At 40.5% G+C, this 18518-nt stretch overlaps 1 long non-coding RNA gene across 1 annotated transcript; it reads left to right on the top strand.

Moving 5' to 3' along the window:
- The first annotated feature begins 53 nt into the window (after window positions 1–53).
- Window positions 54–17924, top strand: LOC148214578 (uncharacterized). Its single transcript, XR_015797810.1, has 4 exons — window positions 54–210; window positions 323–481; window positions 741–869; window positions 17676–17924. It is a non-coding gene; the product is annotated as an uncharacterized LOC148214578 (long non-coding RNA).
- Window positions 17925–18518: the final 594 nt, after the last annotated feature.

The raw sequence follows: 18518 nt of genomic DNA, 5'->3' as shown, positions 1-18518 counted from the left end.
CGCCCTCGCCCCGCCTCCCTCTCCCCTCTCCGCCGCCTCATTGGCCGCGGCGAGGGACGCCGGCTCGCCAGAGAGTTTCTCTCGCACGCGCTCTGGCGCGTTTCTTCTTTCCCCTCATGGTGCCCTTTTCCCTTCCGACGTGCCGGGGGGAAAAGCCCGGCCCGGCTGCCGAGTGAGAAGCAGCTGCCCGCTCGAGAGGTTCATAAGTGGGTGAGAACTGGGCGTTTCTTTGTTGAGAAGGGCTAACGTCAGCTGGCAAAAGTCTCACTTTTGTGTCTTTTCTCTGAATCTAACCCAGAGTAATTTTTCCTGTCAAATATAGCGCGGTCCCTAATATGATTAAGTCCTGCTGCTTTCTGTTGGGTTTGCTTTCTGAACGAACGTGAGTCGAAGGCTCGATTTATGCATATTGGGAATAAAGTCTCCCTGGAGTTGAGTTCGACCTCAGAGGACTACATGGACCTGTTGTTTCCCGGCAACGGTACTGCACGTAGGGAAGTGATTTACTCTTGCCTCCCTCAGCGATGTTTTCTGAACTTTTCTTGACTTCACATTCCAGTCCTCAGCCCGGACGTTTCTCCCATCCGAGTGCTGACCAAGTGGGATTGTATCTAGCCAAGCTGGAACCGACCCTCTTTCGGGGGGGCTGAGGGGGATCGGTTCCAGCTTGGCTTAAATCCTCCTCTTTCTTAAAGATGGGGTTTTTTTCTTTTTCTTTTCTTTTTGTGCCTTCAAATCAGCGTGGACTCCTTGGCAACTGCCTGGACCAGTCCCTGCAGTGAACTCACAGTCTCCCGGTTTCTAGCCAGGTGCCTTAGCCTACACCAAACTGGCTCTCTAAAATGGGTCTGCTGTAAGTTTAAATAAAGGTGGGTGCAACACAATGGTTGGATTCATCCCAATATGCTAAGATAAAATATGGTTAGTTTGTGGTTTAGAATATGATGTAAACCCAGCCAATTGTGGTTTATTCAATAAAATACGTTTAAGCAAAAGATGACTGAACATCTTTGCTTGAAGCAATAGGCTTTTCGGTAGCACTGACTGGAAACATTTTGTTTATTGCACGTGCCCAATCTCCTCAAGGCAGGGAAGGGATTTATGTATCATACTAAGCAATAGTTTTGTTAACTATAGTATTTAATCCCAAATGGTTGAGTTCATGCTTTGGGCTAAGCCATAAGCATTGCTTTACAAACTATGTATCATGCTAGGCCACAAACAAGCAAACCACATTATGGGTTAGAACAATGATGGCGAACCTTTTAGGCTCCGCATGTCAAAAATTCAGAAAATGCATAACTTGACTTTGCAGGTGTGTCACCCCTCTCCCCCAAACAAAAGAGAAACAATTCTTTACATATTCATTTATTTAAAAAAAAAATACAGTGCAGTCATGTGTGGTGCTATGTATTATATAAAGAAAGATCAAATAATTACAAACATGAAATACAAGTAAAACAGACTCAGTTTCTTTGGTAACTCAAACAGGAGAATAGTTGTTGATGGATGTTGGTTAACATTGGTGTGTCACCCAAAACATCATGGTGTGTGTCACCTTTGACACACGTGTCATAGGTTCACCATCACTGGATTAGCATGATATGTGAGCTCAGGCAGGTTGATTTTAGTTTAGTTTAGTATATGAACCTAGCCAATTGTGGTTTATTCAACAAAACATGGTTAATCAAACTTTGGCTTAGTGAGATGTGTGAACTCAGGAATATGCTTCAGAGTTGCTTGATGTTAAAAAGTGGTTATAGTATGCCAGTGAACACTGTAGGATTTGGAAGCAGGTTCTTGCTTTGCCTTGATGCTCTTGTGTTACTCTTTGGAATCCTTACTTTTAAAGAGGTGGATTAACCCACAGACATACATTTAATATCCCCTTCTAAGCTTTTAATATGTAAATAATGCCCCTGGTCTTACGTAGCAAACTTTTATAAAAGGCAGTTTTAACAAGTTTGTCAGTTCAGGCACATTCTCACAGAGGATGCTGTGCACTAGAGAAGGGAAACTGTATTTGTTACCCCCATACCAATATGAAGTACAAACTATATTTTAGCTATTTGAACCAACTTATTTAGCATAGCATATAAATTACATATTAATTGAATATGTAAATGGTAAAATCAACATTTAAAGATTAATAATATATTCTACACAATTCCACTGGTTCAGCTTGGTATCCCCTTTCGTAAACACCTGTAGTTTCAGTCCTGTTCCTGAAATAAATACTACTTTATCTTAAATTCTAGATTCACATTATCTAAAATTTATGGTTTATTTAATGTTGTTTGACTAAATTCACACAATCATAAAGTGTAGTTTATAAGCCATATAATGGATAGATTCACACTGAGCCACACGCTAGGCAACCACGTTTTAGTTAGCCCTATTATATAAATCCAGACTCCACAGATATGATGTTATTGGTTAGTGAGTCATTGGACTAAATGAGTAAATCATAGCTGAGTTAACCATGATTAAGTGTGTCATGCAAAAACAGCCATTAAGTCAAAGCTGGACAAACTACATAGTTAAATGTGGTATGTAAAGCCAGCCAAGGGCATAGGTGTCTGCAGAAGTAAGGGGAAGAGCGATGCCACATGTATGTGTTGTCAGGTGTGATGTTATTGTGGCATCTACTGACATCTGTGGAGAAAGGGACATTCTCTCTCTCTCTCAATCCCCTCTCACCCCTATGGACGGTATGTGTCTTCCTCAATCTCAGGTCCTCTACCAGAGGCCCGGGAGTTTGAGGGTTCTGCACAGTATCTTAGCTGTGCCTAGCACTGCACTCTTCCGGACAAAGAGATCTGATGTTGTTCCTGGGATCTGCTGGAACCACTCTCCCAGCTTAGGAGTCACAGCCCCTAGTGCTCTTACCACCACTGGGACCACTTTGGCCTTTACTTTCCACATCCTCTCTAGTTCCTCCTTCAGGCCCTAGTACTTCTCCAGCTTCTCATACTCCTCCTTGCTGATGTTGCTGTCACTTGGCACCACTACATCTATCACCACCTCTGTCTTCTGGTCCTTGTCTACTACCACAATATCTGGTTGATTGGCCAGTACCTGCTTGTCCATCTGGATCTGGAAGTCCCCCTGTTATTCTCCACGACCTTCTCTGGAATCTCCCATCTGGGCTTGTGTACACATTGTGTAGATGTTCCTGTACACAATGTCAGCTGGTTGGTTGTGCCATTCAGGGTATGCTGTTCCTGCTTGCATTTTACACCCTGACACTATATGTTGGACTGTCTCTGAGTTCTCTCTGCACAGTTTGCACCTTGGGTCCTGTCTAGGGTGGTAGACCCCTGCTTCTATGAATCTGGTGTTTAGTGCCTATTCTTGTGCTGCTCTGATCAGTGCCTCAGTGCTGTCTTTTAGTCCAGCCCTTTCCATCCACGGTAGGATTTCCCAATGTCAGCCACCTCAGCTATCTGTTGATGGTACATCCCATGCAGGGTCTTGTCTTGCCATGGCACTTCCTCTGCTTGAACTTCTTCCCATGCCTGCTGTTGCTTCAGGCATTCTCTCAGCAGCTCATCTTTGGGTGCCATCTTACTGATGTACTCCTGGATGCTCTGAGTTTCATCCAGGACAGTGGCTTTGACACTCACCAGACCCTGCCTGCCCTCTTTCCAGCTGGTGTACAGTCTTTGGGTGTTGGACTTGGGGTGGAAACCTCCGTACATTGTGAGAAGCTTCTGGGTCTTCACATCAGCAGCCTCTGTGTCCTCCTTTGGCCAGGAGTATGTGATGACTGATAGGGTATACGTGTTGATGGGGATCTTGTTCTTCCCATTGAGCTGGCTCTTCAGGACCTGTCTTATCCTTTGGTGGTACTTGGATGTTGCTGTCTTCCGTGCCATCTCCTCATGGTTCCCATGATATAAATAAATAAATGGGAAATGAACAACATCTGGAATGACAGTTTCCAAAATCCCCCACCGTTGTTCATACTGGGTAAGGTTGCTAGAGAAACATTATGTAGACACTTGTGTTACCCAGTCCCTAGTGTATGAGATGTAATTATCTCAATGATTCTTACAATGACCCTTTAAAATAAAGCTGAATTGCACAATTTTTTTTATGCTATGTATTAATATTCATCTCGGGTTGAGAGGGAGCTGGGTTTTTTTGCCTGGCTGGAATAGGAATATGCCACTTGCCTATTTGCATTTTTAATACCTGCATTAGAGATGAGTGGTGGGTGGGTGGGATTCTGTACCTCTCCAGTTCTTAGCCAACAGGAAGAAATGCTGGGATGTGTGGTCTGGGCCTCATTACTCCTGGACTAAGTCTAAGAACATCATGATTTACTTCAGTCTACTGCATGCACTGAGAGTTTGTTTTTTCATCCCATCCTGATCAGCCTAGAACATTGCAGCTGTTTATTTCTTTTCAGTTCTTTTTATCTTCACAACACACCTAACCCAAGGTCAGCTTTAAGTTTATTTAATTTAATATACTGGCATTTTTTTGTAAACTATCCAGAGCAATTTAGAGCAATTTTCATTGTAAAATAACAGTAAAACATGAATTATAACAACAAAGAATTCTCTAAAACATATAAAATTGGGGGAACAAATGGTAAAACAGCAATAAAGGCAGCTGCAAATTACTATTTAAAATCTTGGAGAACAATAAAGTCTTCATCTGTCATGTAAAGACAAGCGTTGGTACTAGCAAGACTGCTACTTTATTCCTGAGTGCAAGTTTGATCCCATGTCTAATCAAGTTTCACCCCTGAACTCTACTGACTCTCTGTTTGAGCTTGCTCTGTTTTTAATTATCTGTCTTATCTGTCCATCCATCATCCATCCTAATTCCTTGGAACATACTTTGAATTTTAATATCGATATGTATTCCCAGAGATACAGAGCTTCAAAATCATCAACTGCTATCATAGGTTGCCCATATTCACATACCCTTTGAAATCTTGGAGCCTACCACTTCTTTTGTTGTTGTTCAGTCGTTAAGTCGTGTCCGACTCTTCGTGACCCCATGAACCATATTGCGCCAGGCCTTCCTGTCCTTCACTGCCTCCCTGAGTTTGCTCAGTTTCATGCTCATTGCTTCAGTGATGCTATCTAACCATCTCATCCTCTGCCGTCCTCTTCTCCTTTTGCCTTCAGTCTTTCCTAGCATCAGGGTCTTTTCCAAAGACTTCTGTACTTCTGTGCAAACCTACAGAGTTTTGGTTGCCAAACAGGGAGACAGAAGACTGGCTAGGCCAACACAGAATGCTAAGCCATGGTTCATTTAACTATATTTTATTGAAGAAATTGTAGTGTCTGGAGTCACAACTTAAACCAGGATTTTCACATTAAATGGTTGATCTATAATTGCTACAGTTTACCCACTCCCTTTTTATGGAAGTACTGTACTGCATTCTTAGTTCATTGCTGTGGTATGTTACATCAACTCTCTTCTGAGTAATTGAAAACATTTTTTTTTCAAGAACAGATAGATGTAGATTGGAGAGGCATAGTTTTGACAGATGTTTCAGGTGCCTAAGTGAACATATAGTGGCATTGTCAGGGGGTTCATTGCAAACTGCAGAGAAGGATAGACATGCATAAAATGGTACATTCCCAACTGTAGTTCCACATGTAGCTTATAACAGATTAATGTTATAGCTAACATTCTACAAGTGCATCACATCAGTTTTTTATTCTGCCCAGCCCACAAGTGGTGAATAAGTAAAATAAATAGAAATGTTCTAGCTGTGGACCAGAAATTATATGAAAAACTCTGTGTAACATTCAAATAAACCTAGTTCTCTACTTTTTTTTTTTTTTAATTTTCCAGATCAGTCTTAGGTGACTAGCACTGAAAAGAAAGAGCCAAACTATATTGGGAACAGATACATGGAACAGAACTGGTTTTACTGCCTCTGTTATCTGGCATGCAGCCATTGCCACTGTAAATGTCAGGAGTGCCTTTATAATGAAGATTGAAAGTCCTGTATCAGGTCATAAAGAGGACATAGTAGCAGCATTTTATTCCATAATGTGGTTTGCAACACATTTCTGCTGGCTAGATGAGCTGTGAGAAAAAGAGCTGGCTATGCAACATAGCCTTTTAGGGACTGCACACTATCCATGCTCAACATATTGATCCTGTTCCTTGGCCTCCTTATCCTGAAATCTTACAGAGGCTTAGTAAGTGCGATGTTATTCATATAACACACATTGGTCAAATACGACTCAAACAGAAATATCTTATTTTGGGCAAATAATATCCTTTAGTGAATGAGCTTCTTTGGGCTTTAGTGAACCTGCATAGGAAAATAATTTTATAGCTACTGTGAGTCACTTCATTGTAGGAAGGTAAGTGGTTTTGCTAATAGTAATAAAATGTTGTTTGGTTTTGGTTTTTGTGAAACTAACACAGTTCAATGTATTGTCGAAGGCTTTCACGGCTGGCATAAGGTGGCTGGTGTGGGTCTTCCGGGCTGTGTGGCCATGTTCTTGAAGTTCTGTTTCCTAATGTTTCGCCAGCACCTGTGGGTATTTATAGAGATCTGGGGGGGGAGGGGGATTACTGAGTGGCTGCTTGTTTTGGTGTCAGCATATGTGTGTATCTTCCTGGGGATTAGGCAGGGTTTTTTCTTCTATTGAATTGTTAATGAGGGGCTGCTGGGGGTGATTAGCAAGTTCATTGTGTGAACTGTTCACATGCCCTGGTGGTTGAGCTGAGTTCGTTGACCTTTTGCAGGCTGTATTTTTCAGGATTGGTAGCCAGGTTTTGTTGATTTTTAGACTCTCCTCTTTTTTATTGAAACTGTGCTGGTGTTTGTGAATCTCAATGGCTTCCCGGTATAGCCTGGTATAGTGGCTGTTGGTGTTGTCCAGTATCTCTGTGTTTTCAAATAGGATTTTGTGTCCAGTGTGCTTGAGAGCATGTTCAGCTACTGCAGATTTTTCTGGTTGCTGTAGTCTGCAGTGTCTTTCGTGTTCTTTTATCCTGGTATGGATGCTGCATTTTGTGGTCCCAATGTATACTTGCTCGCAACTGCAACAGCCCCTCGTTAACAATTCAATAGAAGAAAAAACCCTGCCTAATCCCCAGGAAGATACAGACACAGATGCTGACACCAAAACAAGCAGCCACTCAGTAATCCAACCCCCCCACACACCCCCAATCCCCCCCTTCCCCTCCCCTCAGATCTCTATAAATACTCACAAAAGGATCACATCACCCTGGGCACAGAGAGAATTGCTCCTGTCTGTGCTCCTGCACTCTGAAGATGCCGGTCACAGGTGCTGGCGAAACGTTAGGAAACAGAACTTCAAGAACACGGCCACACAGCCCGGAAGACCAACACCAGCCATAACATAGTTCAAATTACTAGAAAGCAAAATTTTGAATAGCATATAAAAATATAAGGGTTCAAAGCAAAAAAAAATCCTCTGAAGAAATACCACACTGATTAGGCTGACACTAACTATTGCTTAGACTCAAAAGACTGAGTTCTGCATGCATTTCTTCACATTTCTAGCTATAAATATGCTACAATAAGCATTGGTACCAGTTATTTGTAAGATTGGGTGAACTGGTCTCAATTCAGGGATTCAATTTGAAGAACTTTTCAGGCATGTGTCCAGATGCGCCATAGAGACATGAAAAGGTTGATAGAGCTCCCTATTATGGCAGGCCCGGAGCCAACTGAATCAATCCAAAAAGTATCAGAGCAAAGAGTTAGACTAAATGCTTTAAGAAGAGCCACAAGAGAGAATCCAGGAAAGCAATAAAGAAAAATTATAAAGCAAAAAGTCCTTTTACTTGTTGGCAATACCATCAATTAGCAGAAGTTTGGATGCACTTATCTACTTAAGATATTTGAGGAACTGTCAAATCAGCTTCCTCTAGCAAAGAAATCCACAAACAAAACATGGGTATACATAGATTACAGAAAGAGCTCATATCTTCAGCAAGAACTGATTTTGCATTGCATTTTGAAATCCTTACCTTGAGATACATAGAAGTAAAAAAATACATCAGTTGATATTACAAACCTAGGTCCTTGAGTGATACTATTGAGCTGAGTTTATCCCTATACCCTACTTAAAAGAAACTGCAAGTTATAGTAATCAAGAAGTTATTGAGTCACTTGACACACTTTGAATGCTGTCTTTGCCAGCTGCCTTAGTTAGGTGTTAACAGCATGATTCAGCGCTTTGTTTACATCAAACATGAATGCTTTGTGTATACAATATATTGAAATGTTTATTTAGGAAAAGAGACCATACCCAAAAGAAGCTGCCATTATACTTGCATTGTGGCAGCCTGGTTAGTCAATATGATCAATTTTGTTTCTCTGGAATCTGGTTCATATAATAGACAAACTAGCAGTATATGAACCAGCACTTCTACATATATTCTACATTATCCATTTATAAGCCTCAATGCGGAAATGACATTCCATACATATGATGCCCGATGGGAACCTGGTTGGGGTATAAGCATATCAACAGTGCCACGTGGCCCCAAAACATAGTCATGCAACTAGAGAAAGATCATGAACACCCTGGATGGCCAGGAAGTTGGGGGGGGGGGAGATGGCAAACTAGTAGCAGTGAGCCATCTTACTTGGGCGTGCCATCTTTCTTTGGGTCTGACGCAGCTTGCTCTGTCTTTAATTATAATCCAGAAGCAGCCAGCCAAGCATATGCAGAATTACAGATGTTCATTTTCTTATTGTCACATTTAAAATAATACCCTTTCACACAATAAAAGAGACACAAGGAAATCAGTATAATAGAAGTAAATTCTCTCTTATTCCTATAGTAATCCTAGAACTTTAAGTTTTAAACATGAAATACTATATCCTGGCTAGCAAACAGCTGTTCTTTGGTCATTTGTTTTTGCTTGATTGTATTAGAAACAGTGTATATCCTGTGTGTGAGTTTGTGTGTTTTAGTTACAGTGACCATCAGGAGGCACTGCCTTACTGGTTTCAACCTTATTGTGACTTCTCAGACATGGATAGCCAAATGTTATTCTATGGAGTTCAAACCCTCTACCAGGAATTGAACTCATGGACCTTACCGCTTTAGATGACTATATATATTATTATAACATAACATCTCTATCTCTCTGCTCTGAGAGCTTAAGGGATGGTGGACTGTATATACCATTCTAATAGCGCTGTTAGAAACAAAGAAGCAGTTGCCAAATTTGAAATACTTACTAGTGGCCTGGCAGTGACCAAGTGTTAGTGTGCAAGTCACAACTAAATTAATACAGTCTGGCCCTCTAAAGGAAGTCCATTCTAAGATCGTAAGGCATAATATTATCTATCTGCAATCCTGTGGCAGTGCTATGCCTTTAGGGTCACATTCATGTTGTTGTTGTTGTTTAGTCGTTAAGTCATGTCCGACTCTTCGTGACCCCATGAACCATATTGCGCCAGGCCTTCCTGTCCTTCACTGCCTCCCTGAGTTTGCTCAGTTTCATGCTCATTGTTTCAGTGATGCTATCTAACCATCTCATCCTCTGCCGTCCTCTTCTCCTTTTGCCTTCAATCTTTCCCAGCATCAGGGTCTTTTCCAAAGAGATCTCTCTTCACATTAGGTGACCAAAGTATCTGAGCTTGAGCTTCATTATCAATCCTTCCAATGAGCAATCAGGGTTGATTTCCTTTAAGATTGACTGGTTTGACCTCCTAGCAGTCCAGGGGACTCCCAAGAGTCTTCTCCAGCACCACAGTTCAAAGGCATCAATTCTTCGGCACTCAGCCTTCTTTATGGTCCAGCTCTCACAGCCATACATTACTACTGGAAAAACCATAGCTTTGACTATGCAGATCTTTGTCGGCAATGTGATGTCTCTGCTTTTTAATATGCTATCTAGGCTTGCCATAGCTTTCCTCCCAAGGAGCAAGCGTCTTTTAATTTCATGGCTGCAGTCTCCGTCTGCGGTGATCTTGGAGCCCAAATAAATGAAGTCTGTTACTGCTTCCATTTCTACCCCTTCTATTTGCCAGGAATTGATGGGTCCAGATGCCATGATCTTAGTTTTTTTAATGTTGAGTTTCAAGCCAGCTTTTGCACTCTCCTCTTTCACCCTCATCAAGAGGCTCTTTAGTTCTTCTTCACTTTCTGCCATTAGGGTGGTATTGTCTGCATATCTGAGGTTGTTGATGATTCTCCCTGCAATCTTAATTCCAGCTTGTGATTCTTCCAGCCTGGCACTTCTCATGATGTACTCTGCATATAGGTTAAATAAGCAGGGTGACAGTATACAGCCTTGTCGTACACCTTTCCCTATTTTGAACCAATCAGTTGTTCCATGACCAGTTCTAACTGTTGCTTCTTGGCCCGCATACAGATTTCTCAGGAGACAGGTAAGGTGGTCTAGTACTCCCATCTCTTTAAGAATTTGCCACAGTTTGTTGTGATCCACACAATCAAAGGCTTTTGCATAGTCAATGAAGCAGAAGTAGATATTTTTCTGGAATTCTCGTTCTTTCTCCATGATCCAGCGAATGTTGGCGATTAGATTTCTAGTTCCTCTGCCTCTTCGAAACCCAGCTTGTACATCCGGTAGTTCTCGGTTCATGTATTGCTGAAGCCTAGCTTGTAGGATTTTGAGGATAACCTTGCTAGCATGTGAAATGAGTGCAATTGTGCGGTAGTTTGAGCATTCTTTGGCATTGCCCTTCTTTGGAATTGGAACATAAACTGACCTTTTCCAATCCCGTGGCCACTGTTGCGTTTTCCAAACTTGCTGGCATATTGAGTGCAGCACTTTAACACCATCGTCTTTTAGTATTTTAAATAACTCAGCTGGAATACTGTCATCTCCACTAGCTTTGTTGTTAGCAATGCTTCCTAAGGCCCACTTGACTTCACTCTCTAGGATGTCTGGCTCAAGGTCAGTGATCACACCAGCGTGGACATCAGGGACATTAAGATCTTTCTTGTATAGTTCTTCTGTGTATTCTTGCCACCTCTTCTTAATCTCTTCTGCTTCTGTTAGGTCCCTGCCTTTTTTGTCCTTTATCATGCCCATCTTTGCACTAAACGTTCCTTTGATATCTCCAATTTTCTTGTAGAGATCTCTAGTCTTCCCCATTCTATTGTTTTCCTCGATTTCTTTGCACTGTTCATTTAAGAAGGCCTTCTTATCTCTCCTTGCTATTCTCTGGAAATCTGCATTCAGTTGCTTATATCTTTCCCTTTCACCCTTGCTTTTCGCATTCCTTCTTTCCACAGCTATTTGTAAAGCCTCATCAGACAGCCATTTTGCTTTCTTGCATTTCTTTTTCTTTGGGATGGTTTTAGTTGCTTCCTCCTGTACAATGTTACGGACCTCGGTCCATAGTTCTTCAGGCACTCTGTCTACCAAATCTAATCCTCTAAATCTATTCATCACCTTCACTGTGTACTCACAAGGAATATGATCTAAGTCATACCTGAGTGGTCTAGTGGTTTTCCCTACATTCTTCAATTTAAGCCTAAATTTTGCAGTAAGAAGCTCATGATCTGAGCCACAGTCAGCTCCTGGTCTTGTTTTTGCTGTCTGTATAGAGCTTCTCCATCTTTGACTGCAAATTATATAATCAATCTGGTTTCGGTATTGACCATCTGGTGATGTCCATGTGTAGAGTCGTCTCTTGTGTTGTTGGAAAAGAGTGTTTGCTATGACTAGCTTGTTCTCTTGACAGAACTCTATTAGCCTTTGCCCTGCTTCATTTTGTACTCCAAGGCCAAACTTGCCTGTTATTCCGATTACTCCTTGACTTCCTACTTTAGCATTCCAGTCCCCTATGATGAAAAGGACATCTTTTTTTGGTGCTAGTTCTAGAAGGTGTTGTAGGTCTTCATAGAAGCGGTCAACTTCAGCTTCTTCAGCATCAGTGGTTGGGGCATAGATTTGGATGACTGTGATATTGAATGGTTTGCCTTGGATACGCACTGAGATCATTCTGTCGTTTTTGAGGTTGTACCCCATTACTGCCTTTCCCACTCTCTTATTGACTATGAGTGCAACTCCATTTCTTCTAAGGGTTTCTTGCCCACAGTAGTAGATATAATGGTCACCGAATTAAATTCACCCATTCCCGTCCATTTCAGTCCTCTGATTCCCAAGATGTCGATGTTCAGTCTTGTCATCTCATGTTTGACCACATCCAGCTTGCCTTGGTTCATAGATCTTACATTCCAGGTACCTATACAATATTGTTCTTTACAGCATCGGACCTTCTTTTCGCTTCCAGATACATCCACAGCTGAACGTCCTTTCGGCTTTGGCCCAGCCGCTTCACTCTTTCTGGAGCTACTTGGAATTGCCCTCCGCTCTTCCCCAGTAGCATATTGGACATCTTCCGACCTGAGGGGCTCATCTTCCGGCGTCATATCTTTTAGCCTTTTAACATTGTCCATGGGGTTTTCTTGGCAAGGATACTGGAGTGGGTTGCCATTTCCTTCTCCAGTGGACCACATTTTGTCAGAACTCTCTGTCATGACCTGTCCATCTTGGGTGGCCCTGCACGGTATAGCTCATGGCTTCACTGAGTTACGCAAGCCCCTTCGCCATGACAAGGCAGTGATCCATGAAGGGGCACATTCATGTTACATTAATATATTTTATGAACCATATGTTTCCATGTTACAGTGAAGTCTCATAACCAGCACATTTTAAAAAAGCATCTTTGTGCAAGAAAAATATTTAATTCTCCACATATTTAGTCATGGCAGCATGTTATTATAAAATGTGAAATAATGGATTTATAAAACAACTGGTTTGTGTATTAATATTACAAGAGCTGATACAGAAACTTTCCTCTTTCTCGATTCATCAGTCTGTAGATAGATGTGATCAAATGCAACTGTCATTAATGTTGTAGGTTTACATTACAGACTGGCTAAAATCTATTAAGTTACATAACACTTCCTGAGAGTTTATGAGAACAGATGCCTGCTTGAAAAACTGGGGACAAAACATTACCTCCAAGCATCTTGCAAGATAGAATTAAAGCGTAAAAATTTTATTCTCTATTCCACACAGCTTCTCCCTGCACAACTTCAGGTCAGGCCCTGCCACGGTATCAAGTTGAGTCACTCAGCCTGAAAATAAAAAGCCTATCAAGAATAGTATGAATGCAGGATCTTCTTCAGAGTATATTAGGACTCCCAAGAGATGCCTAAATATAGGAAAATGACAGGTCAGATGTAGGGACACTATAGTACCTTGTGCTGAACTGGCAATGAAGTACAAAGAAGAATGGGACTGTGGCTTTGTAGCAGAACTCCATGCTTTGCATACAGAAGATCTCAGATTCGGTCTTTGTCATCTTCAGGCAGGGTTATAAAAAGCTGCATTGCCAGTCAGCAGCTGGTTCATATATAGTGCAAAGCAAATATGTGTTTTCACTATGGCTTGTTGAACAAATTACAGTGGCCTGATTTATGCACATCATATGGGCTTACAAAATATATTGTTTAGTTTCAGATGTTGCCAGTCCATCGTTAGTTCATATATTGTGCAAAGCAAAACTGTGTTTCTCCTGTGGCTTCTTGAACAAATTGCAGTGGCCTGATTTACACACATCATATGGATAAATGATCAAGTGGTATCCCTGTTTCCAACATTTAATGTGATTTTAAAACACAATATTTTATTAATGATTTATATAAGGTTATACAGGCCATCTTGTTCAATATCATTCTTTCAACCAAGAGATTACACAATAGTACCAATGCATAAATATGACACATAAATTTTTTTGAAGCAATACTAGGCAAACAGAATTAAAACTGTTCTGTTTTAAGAGTAATTTAGAATCCTCTAACCAAAAAGGATTAAGATGGCCCTAAAAGGACATTGTTAAGGCCTAGAAGGGAGTTCCAAGATCAGAAAGCATGTGTCTCCTTTGCTTACGAGTCTTATTGTGGGACAGACAAGCAGAACATTGGAACTCTTGTACCAAATTTCCTTATTGCTAGAAAATATCAGAAATTCTCAAGTTTTTGTTCCCTTAATTCCTTTTAAAATATTATCACTGGTAAATGTCAGAAAGCATGTTTATACATCAGATTGCATGGACATTTGGGATGTGAGATTGGGATGTAAAAGAGCAAAAACAAGCAGTGATACATTTTAAACCATTAAAGCCCAATCCCCTGGTCAAAAATTTTACATTTTAGCCTAAAATTTCAGAAGAATATGAATGGCATATTTATAAACACATCTTTGCAATTTGTGCAGGATCAAGAAAATGGCTTCTCAGATATTTATGGTAGTCTTCAGTTCCTCTGAAAAAGGCGCCCTTGACTCAAGCTAGACTACTAATGACTCTGTGGATGTACCCATGTCATTTTCTTGGCAATGATATAAATGCAGTTTGCTGTTGCTGCCTCATGGGATGCTTCTACTTTCCCGTTTAGCCTACAGCCCTGGTATTCTGTCCTCCAAATACTGCCAAGGCTAGGATCTGCTTACTAGCAACCCCAGGCAAGGTCAACCAAGTGCTACCAACAGCTTCGGTTTCTTTAATTTTAGTTAAAAAGCACAACCATACAAGCTCCCAGTTTGTCTATTGCTAACAACCCTAACTTCTGACCAGATTTAAAAAAAAAAACAAAATTGTGTGCTGTCCCTTTTCCCAGATATTTTTTCCAAAGCTACTTTTTGATTCTATTATACTATGGCTTTTCCCTCTTGTGCAGAATAGTATAAATAAGATTAAATATTTATTCATCATATTCAAGTGCTTTATGCCTAATGCGCAAAGAAATTACATTAGGAATGCCACAACATTTAGGTTGACTGACTTCAACAAAAACAAAGATTTTCTGAATAGGTTCTTTTCAATGTGGATAAAATGTTATTTGCATAGGTTGGGTTGCCAATAAGAGCACCTGACCAGGAATATACAATCTTGTCAGGGCTCCACTTGACAGCTCAGTGTAAATATATCATAAATCTCATAGCCAAGGAAAATATATGTTTATGCCTGTTTCCTCACCTTGAAAAGATCAAATTGTTGGATAGCAAAGATCAGTACACAGCTGACTCACTCACAAGTAATGCAAGGATTCCTCAATACTGACACATTTAAAACTAAGCTACTAGTTCCTATAAGGCTTACTCCCACCAACCCCATATCTAGAGAGTGGTACATAGTTATTGAGAAATTATCTTAACCAACTGCATATTTACAATCACATGTCAACTACACAATCACCGTCACGCAAGCCATTTTGTCATGGTTCCTCATCTGTGATATGCAGAAACTAATACTACTATAGCTAACAGGGTTAGAGTAGATTTTTTAGGTAATGTCAGAGAAGTGCCTTTGATACCTAAAATACCGTATTTTTCCGACTATAAGATGATACTTTTTTCTAAAATCCTTACCCTAAAAACTGAAGGGCGTCTTATTCAAGGAAGTTAGCCGAGAATCATGCAGTTCCAAACTGCCCATACTTTGTTTCTGCAGAGAGGCTTCTTCCTATTGCTAGCCTCCAATCACGAGTGAAATAGCTTGTCTCCCAAACAGACTTCCTCCAATCATGAGCCTGATGTAACTGATGTCAGCTGATGCTGAACAAACCAATTAGAGGAAGGCAGATTGCAGAGACAAGCTATTGGCAGTTTCACTCGTGCTTGAATGTAATCAGTTAAGCAAAAGAGCCTGGAAATAGAGCTCCAGAGAGACGGTTTGGACCTCCTCCCACCGAGTGTATCAGGTAAATGTTACCTAATTACTAAATAAAAATGTGTTCTGCACTATCTTTAAAATATTGATTTTTTAATTTTGGGCTGGAAAAGTGGGGGTCGTCTTGTACATGGGGGTGTCTTATTGTCGGAAAAATACGGTATATTATTTTCTGAGCCTTTCAATCTGTCAGGCCTAGCCCAAGGAAATCCAGGAGACCATACAGAAATTATCCAGTAAGGTTTATTAGCTACAACCCATTTACAAGAATCTTCCCAGACTGAAGCCCAGTTCCCAGGCTCAGTCAGTTCACACCGATGGGATTTCTTAGGGAGGTGCCAATTTCCTCCACTTATCTCTTCCTCGCTCCTCTGGAGATGAGCACATTCTTTACTCCCTTCCCACCATTCCAGTCCATCACACAATCCCATGTATTGATTTATGCATAAATGTTCAGTGGGAAGACAAATTGGCACATAGATGTTGGTGGTGGGTTTGTTTTGGGGGTTTGTTTTTTGGGGTTTTTTTTTTTTGGAAAATCAAAGGTACATAATATACCTTTGAACTGGGCTGGGCATGCTTCCCAAGGTCCAGCCTCTTTCACTAAACCCATCTTCTGGGTCTACACTTAACAACTACACTACCTCTCTTCTTCTAACTCCATGCCTGGACCATATATTTTAAGGAACTGCAAAGAAATATCAATAATTCATATGCAGCTAGATGACGTCATGCTGGTAAGTCCTTAGCATGTCCTCAAGAAATGGTAGATGGAGCACAGGTGCTTTTCAGTCATTCCCCCTAGTGGCCAGCCTTAGAAGATAAAAATTGTAATGCCTTTTAAGAAGTTCTCTAATAATTTCTATATTTATTTCAGAAGTGGAGTCTTTGTTGCCCTCTAGGAACTTTAACCATTAGCCATACTAAGGTTACTGGAAATGGTAGTGCAACAATATCTGCAGGAGCATAGGTTCCCCATATCACTCACAGACTGTTATCTTAGTTTATGAATCTATTCAAGCACTTTTATTAAGATTAAAATTGGGAAGAGGAATCTAGGACCTAAATATTAGGAAAGAAGGCACATCATTTGTACAGTGCAATTTTTTTTAATGTAAGCTTCACTTTGGGCACATCCACTGTGAAAATTCTATTGCGCGGTTTCTGATGAAATGCTTGGAAAATGCATGAGAACCAGGATATTCTCCAGCTTCTTATGAATTTCAATGTGGTTTAGGCAGGGAAATTTTCTTTATGGATGATGTCCTTTAATCCAATCATGTATTCACATTAAGTTTTTCTGCAAAGATTTTTTCTGCAGAGTCCCCAAGGCAGTAGTTTAATAAATAAGCCCAGTAATACATACATATGTGCAATTCAGCTTAAATTAAATTTCAGTTTGATCTAATATGTCTGCTAAAAACATTATGCTACAACATGAGCATGTTTGCAGAATTTCCATATAATCCGCTATCATTCTTGTGCCAGAAAAAGAAAACATAACATTTGTTTGATTAACCACTCCATTTTGAGAGCTAAGAACGGATAAAAGCACTTTTGAAACACTCAATAAAATGAGGGAAACAAAATTACCGTATTACTGCTTAAAACATGGTGTACCAAAACAAACATTGCAAATTTAAACATTAACTCCTAAATTATCTTTTCATCTTACCCTCTCCACATAAAATCAAAAAAGTGAAAATTGTGTTAATCTCTACAGAAACTAAATTCCAAAAAAAAGGACTAATGCCTCAGAACACATTTGGATGCTAGATTACAGAGGTACATTTGTCCCTTTAGTATCTCATTGTATCTGTTATTTGTTTGTTTTGAACTGTATGTTTTTAACTAGTTTATTAATTTTTTTACTTGGTTTTATTATGTAACCTGCCATGAGATCCTCTGGATCATGGCAGGCAAGAAATGAAATAAAATAAATAAGATGCACTTTGAGTTCTCCAGCCCTCTTCTCCTAATCTTACATTTCTCACAGCTTTTACTGACTTGGAGCATGTGATGTTCCGTGACCAGTGCAATGTAGCATTGGCCCAGGGAGAGTCACCCTGCTTGCTCTGCTTTTTACCAGGAAGCTCACAGAGTCAGCTTGGATGAATCACTGCCTCTTGGCCTATCCTGCCTCACTAGATATCACCATAAAATGGGAAGCATCGAGGAAAATTTGTATGTTCAACTGAAGACCTTTAAAAAGGAAAGGATTGACAATGTAATAAATAAATAATGAATCACGCTGGCTGGTCTTGATCTATTTGTTCCTAATTGGATTCCAAGATGAGAAATTTTATTATCGGAAAGGACAAGAAAGTGCTGCCTCTTTTTACTTATTGAAATCACACAGATTGATAGCTGACTCTTCCATAATAAGGCAGCTTCTGCTACAACTGAGAGCATCAGAATCATTTGGGGAGTACAAGAGAGGCAAGTTATCAAGTACAAGTAATCCTTGCTTAGCAACCACTTATTCAGCAACCATTCGAAGTTACAATAGCACTGAATGAGGAGACTTATGGCCAGTCCTTGAAACTGTGGCTTTGCAGCATCCTCGTGGTCACAATTTGGGCGCTTGGCAACTGGCATGCAATTATGATGGTCACAGCGTGACCATGTCCCGTGGTCACGCAATTGCCATTTGTGACCTTCCCTGCCACCTTCAGATAAGCAAAGTCAAGCTGGCAGGAAGTGGCAAGTCACAATCATGTGATGTCACGCTTAACAACCACTTGTGATTCGCTTAATGACCACAACTGGAACTGCCATCACAAATCGGCACAGCCATGTGATCTTTCACTTTACAACCTTGTCACTTAGCAACAGAGTT

This window comes from Python bivittatus, unplaced genomic scaffold (genome assembly GCF_059951505.1).
Source record: "Python bivittatus isolate LINGU-HERP-01145 unplaced genomic scaffold, Pbiv_v1 ctg000610_np1212, whole genome shotgun sequence".
Classification (NCBI taxonomy): Eukaryota; Metazoa; Chordata; class Lepidosauria; order Squamata; family Pythonidae; genus Python; species Python bivittatus.
The sequence above is the reverse complement of the archived record's forward strand: the minus strand, read 5'-3'. Positions and strand labels throughout refer to the sequence as shown.